Source organism: Camponotus vicinus, unplaced genomic scaffold (genome assembly GCF_025532165.1).
Source record: "Camponotus vicinus isolate PSW18456_S1 unplaced genomic scaffold, iyCamVici1.0 SCAF_8, whole genome shotgun sequence".
Classification (NCBI taxonomy): domain Eukaryota; kingdom Metazoa; phylum Arthropoda; class Insecta; order Hymenoptera; family Formicidae; genus Camponotus; species Camponotus vicinus.
In genome coordinates this window covers 8525386-8538250 of record NW_028141980.1, presented here as the reverse complement: position 1 = coordinate 8538250, position 12865 = coordinate 8525386, and the positions used below count along the sequence as shown (strand labels likewise).

The 12865-nt window shown below is 34.1% G+C and overlaps 1 protein-coding gene and 1 long non-coding RNA gene across 6 annotated transcripts in view; one reads left to right on the top strand and one right to left on the bottom strand.

Annotated features, from left to right (window-relative positions):
* Positions 1-12865, top strand: part of Mub (poly(rC)-binding protein mub) — a 111345-nt gene that overhangs the window by 57669 nt on the left and 40811 nt on the right. For 2 of the 5 annotated variants that reach the window (XM_083105680.1, XM_083105679.1), the window contains exon 1: positions 8182-8396. The exons of 2 other annotated variants lie outside the window; for them this stretch is intronic. The gene's annotated coding sequence lies outside the window, so the exon portion shown is untranslated. Of the gene's footprint in view, positions 1-8177; positions 8397-12865 lie in introns of those variants that run through there. One more of the 5 variants, XM_083105676.1, reaches the window with a different exon arrangement.
* Positions 5266-8988, bottom strand: LOC145975318 (uncharacterized). Its single transcript, XR_014439948.1, has 3 exons — positions 8915-8988; positions 5806-5906; positions 5266-5705 (listed from the first exon to the last, which is right to left on the bottom strand). It is a non-coding gene; the product is annotated as an uncharacterized LOC145975318 (long non-coding RNA).

Genomic DNA, 12865 nt, shown 5'->3' with positions numbered 1-12865 from the left:
ATATGAATAATATATTATATGGAATATTCTATTCCTCTTATGTTAAATCCCAAACGAATCATTAATAAAAGATTCAACGTACATTATAGTTTTTTATTACATTTTATTTACATTTTTAGTTTTTATTACATTTTAATCTTCCGATTTGCTATTTGTATATCACTACGTTAAAAATACATTATGTTTTCAGTCTCTCCGAAATTAATTTTAAATTAATTTATAAATCGACGAAAAATATTTGATGACAGACTTCAGAAAATAATTATCGTTCGTAAAAAGATCATAATGAAATGATGATAATTTATAAATTCTATTCTTGTTATTTGAATATCTACTTGATATGTATATATCGCGTGAAATATATATGTATTTTGATAAATAGTCGTCGCCTCGGTATGCTCGTCAATCGTGAGAATTAATTAATCGAGCGCAGGCTGATAATTTATAATTCTGTAATTATAGAGTATGATTTGGCACCTCGTAATGCTTGTCATGCGATTGTATCTCGAATAATAATAACATGATAATATATGGAGCGACTTACTTTTTCATTTGAATTTTGCTACACAAATAACATCAATAGTATAATAATGATAATTGTTTCTTAAAATGCTTGGATTTTAATATTTTTTATTTTGAACTTTTTGTCGATTTAAACGTAATTCATTAATGATTGTCGAATTGAAGAAGTATAGTGATAAATTGCAACATCGATTGATTAAATTATAATGAAAAAATGTAAGGAAACTAATGTTACGAGAGGATTTGACGAAATCGCTATCGAAAGTAAAAGAAATTACGAAAAGATAATACGGCTTTTTTAATATACGGGAAGAAAGAGATGACGATAGAATAATGATACTAATTTTTTTAACTTTCTATCGGTCTTTTTCTCCTTCCCGATATGTTTTGTAGCGAGGCACGCTCTCCCACTATGTCACCTCGACATACCATCGAGTATGTAAACACGCGTCGCTATTCTTACAAGTGTAAACACAAAGACGCGTCATCATTCTTACATTCATTTCTTACACGTAGTATACATTTAACCTTTAATATTGAAATTTAAGAAATAGAATATTTCGTGTAAATTTATTTTATAATAATTATTTTATTATTCTAAATATTTCCATCGCAATAATAATTAATTGTCACACGATATTTGATTTTTGCTTCTCGCGACGTATAATAATTATTGTTTATTGTTATTGTTCATATGACATATACGTATGGCCTTGTCATTCGTGCCTCGAGCGAGTAGGAAGCAACGCGAGAAGCTCAGTCGTGTTATCTCTCAAAACGCGATTATTGCCTACGATTATTATAATTAGCGTTTATCAACGCGATTAAATTTTCGCGATTATCGCGTCTCAATTAATCATCGTTTGAAATTTCCATTAAATCGTCTAACATCGCGAAATATGAGAGTAAAGCTACCGATGATAATTATCAATTTTTTAGTCATTAACAAAACATCGGAAGTATAAAACAAATTGACTCGAGCCTCATTATGATACGTTTAATTCATATATACAGTCATTATTGATCTCGCGTACATATGCATTTTATAATATTTACGTGTAATAAATTCGTATATTACTTGTAGATCGGTAATCAGATAACGCGATAAAATTATTATCTTCGTTATTTATTCCTTTTTTGCTATGTGTTATTATATAATAGATGTGAATAAATATGCAAGATAAATATGAAGATAGACATTGTCGCAAAATCTATTATCCAAGAAGATGCCATTGTTATATCAAGCATGTCAAATTTTGATTGAATAAATCATTTTATCACATTTTATGTTTTAAATAACACATTTGAAGTATATATTACATATTTATTTTTATATTTTCTACTTTTTTAATTTATTCTATATATCTTTACTTATTCTATATTTTTTACTTTATATTTTATATCTATTCGACCGCAAACTCTATCGCGCAGTCTTTTCTATTCTTGAATATTGTATTCTGCAGATATCTATCTTTAATCTTCATTTGTATATTTATTTGTTTGTGCTACAGTAAATGAAATTATTATAAAATTCATATGCATATTATTCATTAATAATAGAGATGATATTGTATAAATTCAAACGCTATTTTTTAGTATTGAGTAGATTGTAACTTTGTGAGAAATTTTCAACTTTTATTCACAATATAAGCTAAAGTGCATATTGTGCGTTAATCGAAAGTGATGTGATATAAAAGATGCCGCGCAAGTGTTTATGATATTAATGCATGTACGATCGTAATTAATTGTGTTTTTTACACGAGTAAGTGTCGTGTAATGAGTGCCACGAAGAGACAAGCAAAGGATAAGCGAGAGAGGAAAATTATGTTCGGACTGATATCCAATGATAGCGGAGCAATCAAGGAGTGAGTAATTTATAATTTTATTATTTGATTACTTATTATTTATAAAATTAATTGCTCGTTTATTTTCACGATAGTGATTCAGTTTATGTTTTGAGATATAAAAATTTAGAGTTGTCTCATTAGCAGATTAGAATGTATAAAGTACAGCCATTTAGACAATTAACTTTATTTTTGATTATTTTTTTGAAAACTTATTTCGCGAGCAATAAATTTTATTAGAAAATTTCAATGACAATTAATTCAAGAAACAATTTAATATCTAATTGATATTGTTACTTCTTACTTTTGACATTTTCGTGTCGTTATAGTATTTCGTATTTTTTTTATTATCAGTTAATTCTGACATATTTGTTTTTTATTTATGATTTATTACGAATATTTTTTGAAAACAATAAATTAAATCAACATCTTCATTTTTAATATTGTGTTGGGGTATATTTATGGGCTATATTATGGGGATATATTTGCAAGGGTATAAAAGTGAAATTAAAAAGAAAAAAATACTGGTAAAAATTTATTTTTGCGACGATATACTTATCGACTCTGCGTTTCAATAACTGTAAATGAAGGGCTTCAATAACTTATCCCTCAATTCCGCGACTTATCCCGATATCGCGTTCTTTCATTTTTACAGAAGGGAAGTTACCCTCAAATCATCGAGTTCGCGCCGAGATTTTATCGCGACACCAAGTGTCTCATTTCATGTGTCAATTCTAAGCTCTCTTTCGGTTTAGTCCGAAGGGTTGTCTATACTTTCTCTGCAGAATGTCGCATTATAACTTCACCCCTAATTCTCACAATCTTTCTGTCGACATCTGATTTAAATATTTTACACAAGAAAAATTACACATACATGATACGTATTTTATAAAAAAAAAAACATTACAAACGGATGATGTTTGTTTTCAAGAGCTCGTTAAAAAATATCAAGTAGGATCATGACTATAAATCGAAGCGAATAAAGATTGGAAAAAAATAATCTCGCTTTGGATGCCGGTGCCAAACTTGAACTCGAGTTTAAACCAAAATAGAATTAGTCTTCTTTCACCGCGAATGGTCGGTGCGGTTTTGCGCGAGATTCCGAATTCAAACTTAATTTACATTTTAAGTAAATTCACCGGGAAACTAAGCATTACGAGCGCTTTAAGCATCTCTATAACGACAAAATCTTCGAATGAAATCCGAAAGCCAATAACGTCATCCGAGACTTTCACTCTTGCTCGATCATGGGAAACTTTATTAGGCATTTGATCTCGTTCGCGAAAACTTTTCCTGACACGTGGATTTCTTCGAGTTACCCCTATCTCGTTCTTTAATCTGTTAAGAAATTTAATTGTATAAAGAATGGAGCAGAGAAGAACAGAGAATATGAAATCAAGTATTGTAATTAATTATTTCAAATTAAATTATTTTAAATTATATATATAATTAAATTATTTTGTTTGAAGCGAAAATAAGAGAAAGATTCAATCTCGCGATTCAATACGAGATCTCAAGCATTGAAAAACAAAGCGATTTCAAGCGAGTCGACAATAACTGTTGAATAGCATGCGATTAATGTAGAGAGAAACTACGAGTTTAGAGAGCCGTTTTATAGTTTTCTTTACGATTACGGTATCTCGATTCAGTCCGATCTTTGGAGTCGATATGAAAGAACAAAGACTAATTTGGGATAAGAAGAGGATACAAGAGAGACAATCCGACGATCTGGTTTTCATGACGACAATCTCGCTTATATCGCGATACCATTTACGCGAGTCCCTTTTCCGCTTTTATGAAGCACTTACATTTACGAGCATTGCTTTTTGTCGTTCGCTAGTAATAAAATAAATTATTCATCGTCGCGTGCTTATACGATCTCCATTTTGCCGATAATGTAAACGTTTGCAGAATGAATTTTACACGATGGAAGTTCATTAATAAGTGTTTCCGGTTCTAGTCCATAAACAGGAAAAAATCGCGCGCTGATCAACTTAAAGAGAATCGTTATTTCGATAATTATTTTCTCTCTTTCGCTAAAAAATGTCAATGATCCGGCTTGCTTCGATCGATTAGCTTTTCCTTCTTTTTCCTGCGAATTAGCACATTCAAAAAATTCGAAATTTATTATATAATTTAATAAAATTAAATATTATATATTTAATATAATAAATTGTAATATTAAATTAAATTAAATTAAATTAAATATTATAATTTAATTTAATTGTAATAATAAATATTATAATTATAAATATAAATATTATAATTATAATTATAAATATTATAATTTAAGTTAGATATTATAATTGACTCGGATTGTTAGCAATAATAACAATCTTTCGAATATTCTTTCGTTTCGTCATTCGTTTTAGAACACGCGTATTGATTTATATCTATATTAATATCTGCGCAGAAAATATTCTTGATTTGCACGCTCTTATTGCATGTATTGCATAATATTGATCACTCTGTACTGCGTATGTAACAGATGCTGCTTTTTTATGTTATATATTTTTGTACAGAATCAATGGAAAATATAAAAATATGCTCTTATTTGTTCAAGATTTATCGATAAAGTAAACATTTCATGTAACAATATAGATATACATTCATAGACGTCAAATAGAAAGAGATTTGAAACATAAAAAATACGATAAATAAAATAATCTGTATCTATCAAAAATGATTGATATTTATCGATAATTTGTGACACAATTTTTGATAAATTTATCAATAACTTATGACACAAAAAATTTTCTCCTCTGGCAATTTATCCAGGAAAAAATCTACTTACATTTTCACATCATTTCGTACATTATTGGACGAGTTGAATAAAAATTACAGATATGTGTAATATAATTCCATCTTTTATTTAATTTCAATAGATTTTATCGGGATTTCAAGTTTTCTCTTGATTATTATATGTAATTATTATAACAAAGTATAGTTTGATTATTAGTTTTAATATTATTTTAGTATTAATCATATATTACAGATATTTAATATCAGAAATTATACAATATTATCCAGTGAAAATCTATCGACATTTGTGTGATTTGGATTACAGCGAGAGATAACATGCATACCGTCCGAAATAGTCATAAAGAAGGAATCCTAAGCTTACTCTTTTATAACTTGCTCATTCAATGTTAAAATAATGGCGTTTACTATTATTCTCTAGCAAGGCCGTTTATTGGCCATCTCGAACTAAATTTCCGATAATTGCTTTCCGCGCATAAAATGATAATTAAATTTCCGGTTGCGTACCTGTGGCATACCGCTGCGGTGAAGAAACGGCCTTCTAAAAGCATCGCAGTAAGAAAAGTTGTGCTCATGTATCTAGTTAAAAATAAAGGAAAAAAAGTAATTTTTTTGTGTTTGAATAAGCAATATAAATTTCAGAATTAGATTCGCAATAGAAACGGATACTATATCGTACTTTTTGATTGTTGACCCGACATATTTATGCAGATATATTTGAGATGCGTTTGAGAAATTGTACGTTCCCTACGATTTCTTTAAACACTCACAATACAAGTTCTGTAAATCAGAAATTAAAAAATTAAATAAAACTGTTTTTTATTCATAGGTAAAAACGATTTCGCTTGAAATAAAAACATTTTACTTGCAGACAAGGAAAAAGAGAGAAGCAAGAGCGCAAAACAATAGGTCCAAAATAAAAAGCATTTCTAAAATGAAAATCTTTTTTCGCGAAAAATCATTATTTCCCCTCCTCTTTTTCCGCACTGCTTTAAACAAAACAATTTATTTAATATACAATTGATTTTGTTTTGGGCGACATTATTATTCAATTTGAGGGAGAGAGAGAGAGAGAGACGGTTGACAAAAGAGATTTCAATAACAGACATATATTTTTGCATATCTTCTATAGAACATGAAGTGCGCTTGGCGCGGTTTGTCGATAAAAATTTCAATTCAGTCGCTTCGAGATTACTCGTATTGTCTCGGATGGTGTCGTTCTTTGATTTATATAGTTTCATTATTAAGTTTCGATAACGTTCACTTTTACACCTTCGACGAACGACCTATTTAACTGACCGTCCTTCAAGTCCATAGGAAAGTTGAATTACCAGAGACAGAGAGAGGGAGACAGAGAGAGAGAGAAAAAGAAAGAGAACAAGTTGGGGAAAACGTGGTAATCGAGTTTTCGTTGAACGTCAGTTAAATTCATTCGCGGGTAATGTAGCGTGAGCATACGAAACAATTAGTAGCGTATAACGCATTTGGTCGAATTGTTTGAAACACGCGAAATAATCCACCATTAGATGTTGCGCGAAATGTGAACCACAAATACGATAAGCAGATTAAGCAAGAATAGAATTAAAAAGTTACACTAAAATATTAATAATAATTTTTTTAATAATATAATAATATACAATTCTGCTTCTTTTATTTTTAAAATCCCTTATTATAGGCAAATCTAGGTAATGAAATAATGCTAAACGCAAACATTTCATACGAATATTTATAAAAAAATCTTATTAAGATATAGGAATATAAATAATAATATTATACATGTATAATAAGGTTTTTGTAATTTTAAGATTTTTTTCGCAAAAACTTAAAATATTTCTTTAATAATGAAAACCTTATCTTTTTAAAGCATTTGAAAAATAAAGAGTATTAAATTGGAGATAGCGTTTTAATTAAATGCATACTTTTTTTTAATGTTAAGAAACGTACATTAGGTTGAATTAAAAATGAAATTATTTAAGACATCTTTTTAGAGAAATTAAAATTCGAGATTAAATAAATTTTTTTTTATTCAAAAGTGTAAATTTTTTAAATGCTTTATTTTTGAGAAGTGTTCAAATATGATTCGTCTATAATTAAGTTGCTCATATAATTTATAATTTAAAGTAATATTATATCTTATTATACTATTATTATATTTCTCTTATATTAAAAAAGTATATGATTTAGTATATGAAGTATATGATTATTAAATCTTACTAATAATATTTTAATCACATCAACTATATAAACATTTTATTAAAATTAAATGTTTTATATAACATGATTAAAAAGATTATAATAGAAATAATGTAATAATCTCGTAAAAGATAAATCTCTCTTTCTCTGCCTCCTGTTTTTCTACTTTAACTTTCTATTCTTAAATTCAGTTTTTAAAATTTCTTTTATATAAATATTTCTGTACGTCTCTAAAACTCGACTAAATTTCAAATCAATCCATTTAAGAGAAATGAAATATATAATATTTCTATACACTATTGGGGAATATTTTCGTTTCTTAAATTTTTTGTAGCTTTATTTAATTACCAATAAATCTTAATAATTTTAATTTTGTTTTTTGCTAGCTTAGAATAAGAGAAATATAATAGTCTTATATTGTAGAAAATAAATCTCTTTTCTACTTTTATTTTATTTTTTATTTTCTCCACGTATATATATCTTTTCAATATTCCTATATCAATTAAATTTCAAATCAATTTACTTGAATAAAAATTTCAAAATTAGGGGAGAGCCAAGAGGGGGAGCATACAAGTCTTTTTTCTTTACTTTTATTTTCATTTTTAAATGTAATTTTTTAATTTTTCCATCTAAATTTCCTTAAAATCCTTGTCGATTAAACTTCAGATCGGTCTGCTTGAAAAATACTCGAAACAATTCACAGATTGAAGAGAGAAAAAGAGAGGGAGGAGTTGGACGCGAACGCGCGTTATAAACGATTCGTACTTCCCGCCACTGGCGCGCGCCTGCGCGGGAGCGCAGGTGGCGCCACTTACGGGCGACGTAGTCGGTGAGCGACGCACGTAGCGCCGCGCATCGTCGGAAACGGAGCTGGCGGTCTCACGGCCGTGGCAGAGACAACGAGGACCGCGTTCCGCCGAGGTGGTGCAGTTTCGCAAAGTGTCGCGTAGTGTAGTGTTTTACTTCCTTCTCTTCTCGCCACCACCCCTCTCCCTCTACCCCCGCGTGTCGAGTGCAGTGTGTATCGATGAGGCCGCCTGTACCTCCCCCCTGATGAACCGAGCAGTGTGCATTTAGGTAAATCGTTTTATACCACACACACACACACACACATACACGCGTATGCATACGCGCACATATATACACGCGGAATAATTTCCCGTCTACGCGACCGCACCCCGTCGCGACGATCGAAGAGCAACGCGACGAAGACGAGCGGCGATGGCGTTCCTCGAGTTCCATCGCGCGCCATCATTAACGCTTGTGCCGCGGATGCACCGGCGACACAAGCGTGTTCCCGACGCCCGTACGTCGGCCGCGCGAACGCGCTTCCTTCCGCCGATCCGGGGACTCGCGAACGGTGGTACGACTCGTGAAAAAAAATCGCAAAAATGGAAGAGGCGAATATCGCGGCCACGTTGGTCGCGTTGCCGAGAGATTTCCGAAAAGAGGAAAAAACGTGCTCCACCATTTTTCTCTCTTTCATCCTCGCATGGCGTCGTCGAATTCAAGCGACGCCTTCACCGGCTCCACGCGCTCGAGCGATGAACGCTCTCTCTCTCTCTCTCTCTCTCTTTACATCGATTTGTCCTTACGTTACAGTATCGACGCAAAGTAGCTCCGTCTCGTGCTCCCGTACGTGTCGATACGGCTCTCGTGGTCTTAGGGCGCTTCTGACTAAACGGAACGAGTCGATACGAGGCGGCCAGCGGGCGCTGCCAGATCGAACGATCGCTGGAGAGAAGGAGAGAGAGATACTCGCAACCGATCGGACTTTAATCACCGGCCGCCGTTTACTACAATCTTACAATTCCATCTGTATCGTCCGGAAATGCGGTTACCTAGCTTTAACCAGCATCTGCCGAGCGTTAATTTCAGCTAACCTTCACGTAACCGGTATCCTGGGTTCATACATTTTTTTTTCGGGGATCTACAAAAATTATCAGGCTACCTACGATTACCTATCTCGATTTTATCGCGTTTCCGGTTTCCCTTTGTATCGTATCAAATTCTTTTCGAGACGCGTGGTCCCTTTCTTTGAGAGAGCGTGTGTCGTAAACGGCTTCTGATAAGGCGTTATCGAGAAGAGAAAGACAGAGAGAGAGAGAGGGAAGGACGCATCGGCGCGAACTTTCCATCGCGACTGTACTGGCGCTTCTGGTCGCGCGCGCGACCAGCGACGATTCGCATGCATCTGCTGCGTGTGCCTCTTTCCGCGCGCGCTCGATACGCGCCGCATGTTAGGTTCCTCGGCGTCGGCGAACAATGCCGTTTTCTCACCCGTTATTGCCCGCGCTCGGGAAAGAGATCGCGAGAGATGTTGCTCGCGCGTGTTTCTCGCGCGTGTTTCTCGCCTCCGAAACATCTCCGAATCCCGCTTCGCCAGCGGGATGACCATGCGATGGATGTCTGGATATTCTTGTCGATACTCTTATCTTTGGATGAGGATTCTTATTGCCCGCAGATTCGGAAAAACTGGCTCTCTTTGCCCAAAAGTCGGCCACGTGATCTTCCGTCCTCTCGCTCGAGTGACACGCGCTTATATTTAAATTACGTAAATTACGATGACGCACGTGTTCCGAGAACACAAGTGCTTCGCGTTTCGCGTGTGACGCGTACGTTTTGAAGGAAATTAAAAGCGAACGTTGCGAGTATTTCCTTCATTTACATTGTTTACCTCGCAAGAATGTTTCATTCTTTGAGGAAGAATTTTTTCTATTATAATTTTATTATATATTTTTAGGAACATGATATATCGCGTTATTCACATGAAGATTCTATCTGCGCCTTTGGAGAAAATTAATTGCGCTTAATTCGTTCAGTCAATCATTTGATAGTCAGCTGATAATCGGATGAAAGATTTGGATTTTATCTATACTTATTCAATTGTTTCTGTCATCGAATCATGAATAAAGGGAAGGTATTTAATTTACTTTTATGAAAAGTTTTAATGGCTTCTTCGAAAATTTCACGACTCGAGTCGACAATAAGTCGGAATTATTTTCATGGACATAATTTCATCTCGACCTCTCTTGACAGCTTTCATCATTACTTTAATCGGCCTCGTATAACTTAAATCGAGAATCGCATTACTCAATTTTATTCCGCCGGACGCTACTTTTATTTCGACGAAATGGCGCTATTTTATTAGTTCATATCGAGAAAGGAAAATGGAACGAGAGGAACGTTGATATCGCGGAATCGATTGACCGAATTTCTCCGTTTAGCCGATATTGAATATAATTCAGATTTAAATCGCTCATTCCCCCTCGGAATCGTAATCGTTCCATCGGGGAAAGTTTGGCGTCCATCGATTAATCTCCTCATCGCTTTCGTATATTAACGTTGACAACTTTGGAGACGGAGAGGAAAGTCGCGATTCTCTCTCCAAATTCATCGGATTCTCGGACCGAACCTCTCTTCCGAGGATCAATTGCTCGTACGTTGACCTGGGGCGCTTTATCACGGAGAAGTTGGAAATAAATAATGGACAAGTGCTCGCCGTTAAACGTCCACTTATGTTAAACGCAACGCAGAGATTGCACTAAATTCCACAGTCCAATTGCATCGCGAATCGCAGCAGAGCGAAACGACGGTAGTCCGCGTGGCCGATCGGAGAGAGATAGCGGGGCTATAATATACTCCATTTCTCTCCTAAATGCTCTCGCATGACGGCCGCATGACGTTTCCCACACCGCGCCCGCTCGCGACACACTTAATGCGATATAGCTTAGCGTCTGCATCGGTGCATTTTCCCTTTGATATCAATTAAACAGTAATATCATTAATTAAACGGTAATAAATATTGTCTAATTTTTAAAAAATTTTTGATAAATATCGTTAATCAAACAGTAATAAATATCGGTTAATTTTTAAAAAATTTTTAACAAATATCGTTAATTAAACAGTAATAAATATTGCTTAATTTTTAAAAAATTCAAATTTAAAATTGTAAATTACAAGAATAAGAAAATCGAGATGAAGAGCTTTCTCTCTTGTTTAATTTTTAAAAAATTTTTAACAAATATCGTTAATTAAACAGTAATAAATATTGCTTAATTTTTAAAAAATTCAAATTTAAAATTGTAAATTACAAGAATAAGAAAATCGAGATGAAGAGCTTTCTCTCTTGTTTAATTTTTAAAAAATGTTTAACAAATATCGTTAATCAAACAGTAATAAATATCGTCTAATTTTTAAAAAATTTTTAACAAATATCGTTAATCAAACAGTAATAAATATTGCATAATTTTTAAAAATTTAAATTTAAAATTGTAAATTACAAGAATAATATCGAGATGAAGAGCTTTCTCTCTTGTTTAATTTTTAAGAAATTCAAATTTAAAATGGTAAATTACAAGAATAAGAATATCGAGATGATGAGCTTTCTCCTAGTGATAAATTGGAGGATGCGTAGCTGCCGAGGAGAGGAGAATCAAGTGGGGTAAAATGCTGGAAACCTTGTCTCGTACTTGCGGATGCAAAACTAATGTGCGCGACAAAAGTCGCTTGAAAAGTTGCGCTTCGCTCGCGAAGCGAGCGTGCAAACTTTTGCGCAAAGCTGTCCGTGAAACGCGATAAACGTACTCGAGACTAGAAAACACGTCATGTCTCTCCGCGTGCGACGCGTTAGAGGTCTTTGCTTTATACCGTACATTATACACACAGACTAGAGACCCGTCGTGTTCTCTGTGCAAACATTTGAGTCATGTGGAATCGATGCTCGCCAAGTTCAAGATCCATAGAATTTACGTCGTCTATAGCGTACCTTACTATCCCGGGGTGTCTCTCTTGTAAATCTTGTAAAAATTCCGAACAACGTGTCCTTTAAATCCGGAATGCGAAGGCTGAACATTTTCGAGAGCGTACTTTTTATTCTTCGTCGCAGACGCGTTTAATCTCTTTTACCGGGGACGTGTAACGGAAAATTTTAACGCTAATAATTTTTTCCCTGTCTCTCTCTTTTTCTCTTTCTCTCCGCGCGTGCGTGAGAGAAATAAAATGTGCACGACCAGAAACGCGTTCTGTGCAGTTCGTAACGGATCCGAGAGAGGAAACCTGTCTCATGCCGCGCTCGTAGGGGTCCCCCCATTGAAGAGAAGGGGGACGCGGAGAGGAAGGGAGAGGCGCGGTTAGGCCTCCTTCCCTTCGAGAGGGAGCGAAATATCTCGGGTGAACCTCTCTTCGGCCAGGTTTCCAGCAGCCTATCGATCGGCAGCGGCTGTAATTAACGTTATAACCGACTGAAAAATAATACCGCGAGAGATAATATGCCGCGTGATCGTCTACGATCTCTCTACAATTTTCTTTCCCTTATTCCCTGTTATGAATCCGTTACAGCGATATCTAGGCACGTGTAGGAGGAATCGAAATTATCGCCTTTTTTTTTTCACACGCGCAAATATATTCTCTTTAACTCGTAAACACGTTATATACCCGAGTTTATGGAATAAAGATTGCGCGGCATATTTTTGTTTGGGAAATTTTTCACAATTTACGATGACTAACGAAAAAGCGTGGTATTTTCGCAAAAAATCGCGCACCCT